Raw genomic sequence first — 2,500 nt, 5'->3', positions numbered from 1 at the left:
GTGTGTGTGTGTGTGTGTGTGTGTGTGTGTGTGTGTGTGTGTGTGTGTGTGTGTGTGTGTGTGTGTGTGTGTGTGTGTGTGTGTGTGTGTGTGTGTGTGTGTGTGTGTGTGTGTGTGTGTGTGTGTGTCTATATCAGTGTGTGTGTGTCTATATCAGTGTGTGTGTGTCTATATCAGTGTGTGTGTGTCTATATCAGTGTGTGTGTGTCTATATCAGTGTGTGTGTGTCTATATCAGTGTGTGTGTGTCTATATCAGTGTGTATGTGTCTATATCAGTATGTGTGTATGTATCATTGTGTGTTAGTGTGTGTATGTGTGTTTCAGTGTGTGTGTGTATTTCAGTGTGTGTGTGTGTTTCAGCGTGTGTGTGTTTCAGCGTGTGTGTGTGTTTCAGCGTGTGTGTGTGTTTCAGCGTGTGTGTGTGTTTCAGTGTCTGTGTGTGTGTTTCAGTGTCTGTGTGTGTGTGTTTCAGTGTCTGTGTGTGTTTCAGTGTCTGTGTGTTTCAGTGTGTGCGTGTTTATCATTGCGTGTGTGTGTGTGTGTCAGTGTGTGTGTGTCAGTGTGTGTGTGTATCAGTGTGTACGTGTTTATCATTGTGTGTGTATCAGTGTGTGTGTGTGTGTATCAGTGTGTGTGTGTGTGTATCAGTGTGTACGTGTTTATCATTGTGTGTGTATCAGTGTGTGTGTGTGTGTATCAGTGTGTGTGTGTGTATCAGTTTGTGTGTGTCAGTGTGTGTGCATGTGTGTCAGTGTGTGCGCATGTGTGTGTCAGTGTGTGTGCGCATGTGTGTGTCAGTGTGTGTGCGCATGTGTGTGTCAGTGTGTGTGCGCATGTGTGTGTCAGTGTGTGTGCGCATGTGTGTGTCAGTGTGTGCGCATGTGTGTGTCAGTGTGTGTGCGCATGTGTGTGTCAGTGTGTGTGCGCATGTGTGTCAGTGTGTGTATATGTCAGTGTGTGTGTGTGCATGTGTGTGTCAGTGTGTGTATATGTCAGTGTGTGTGTGTCAGTGTGTGTGTGTGTGTCAGTGTGTGTGTTTCAGTGTGTGTGTGTGTCAGAGTGTGTGTGTGTGTCAGTGTGTGTGTGTGTATCAGTGTGTGTGTGTGTGTGGCAGTGTGTGTGTGTGTGTGTGGCAGTGTGTGTGTGTGTGTGTGTGTGTGTGTGTGTGTGGCAGTGTGTGTGTGTGTGTGGCAGTGTGTGTGTGTGTGTGGCAGTGTGTGTGTGTGTGTGGCAGTGTGTGTGTGTGTGGCAGTGTGTGTGTGTGTGTGGCAGTGTGTGTGTGCTTGTATTCGTGTGCATGTGCGTGTGCGTGTGCGTGTGCGTATGCGTGTACGTGTACGTGTGCGTATGCGTATGCGTGTGCGTGTGCGTGTGCATGTGTGCGTGTACGTGTCTGCATTCATACTTGTATGCATTTGAATAAGTGCATGCATGTCTAACTGCGCGCGCGTGCTTCTGTGCATATCTGTGTCGGACACTCGTGCATGACTGGATGAATTGTGACTGTTCATGAAAAACGTGTTCACATACTCTAACCTTACGATGTTCACCATGCATGAAATACAAAGTCAAACTTTCTTCATGTACGATTCAGACTTGCATTCATAATCTGAATACGTGTATGTTTTCTACAGTTGCTGAGACCAAATTACTTTTATTTCTAGTCATGTCTGAGAACACTTGTATGGATGCAGTTTGATCGTGTGTGTTAAATTCGCATGTGTTCCGGTATTTACGTCATCTCTCGCTCACTAGCCCGCCCACATATTTTGTCATTTATCTTTTATTATTCTTTTATCTTGCCCTCAATTCTCTCGAGCTTATATCTCTTATTTCTTTTCCTCATCTCGCCCTCTTCCTCTATTTATTATCGATGTACTTTCTACTCCTCTGTTTTGGTTTTCATTCTACTCATTCTACTCATTCTACCAATAAACTTCAACAACAAACTTTCATATCCAATGCAGAAACTATTCTTCGTTTAAGAACGAGACAAACACATGAAATTAATTGTATTTAAATCGCCATTCTCTAATAAAATGACCAGTCATCTTCGCTCTAAAGGGGAGGGGGTGCGATGTCATCAAGCAGGTCCATCTAGCCAACTAACTTGACTAATCACGTTTGCTTGCAAGACCAGTCATTGTGGAAAAATAAAACCAGTCGGTGTCACTTTTGCTTTCGAGACAGGTCAGTGAGTAAACCGGATCACTCTCGGCTTTTGCGACAGGTCACCAAAATGAACTGACAAATCATAACTTTCGATACAGGTCAGCCAAGCATGCCAACTAATCAGAGCCTTCGACACAGGTCAGCCAAGCAAACCGACCAATCAGAACCTTTAAAGGGATGGGCTTGTCGTCACGTGACCTCCAACTTCCAACGTAAACAAACGGTTGTGTTGCCATACCTAGCTCCTGTTTATCCCTTTTGTCTACAAAATCCCGTATAACTCATGAGTAAAAGTCCCACTTTATGATTTTACTCATATGAATTAGC

General features: G+C 44.4%; 1 protein-coding gene across 1 annotated transcript in view; it reads right to left on the bottom strand.

The window, feature by feature from the left end:
* Gmppb (GDP-mannose pyrophosphorylase B) overlaps positions 1-2,500 on the bottom strand; it is a 20,018-nt gene that overhangs the window by 17,394 nt on the left and 124 nt on the right. The gene's annotated exons all lie outside the window — the stretch shown is intronic.

The sequence above is a fragment of the Penaeus japonicus genome, unplaced genomic scaffold (assembly GCF_977035675.1).
Source record: "Penaeus japonicus unplaced genomic scaffold, GWHDUDI00000001_assembly GWHDUDI00000025, whole genome shotgun sequence".
Classification (NCBI taxonomy): domain Eukaryota; kingdom Metazoa; phylum Arthropoda; class Malacostraca; order Decapoda; family Penaeidae; genus Penaeus; species Penaeus japonicus.
The sequence above is the reverse complement of the archived record's forward strand: the minus strand, read 5'-3'. Positions and strand labels throughout refer to the sequence as shown.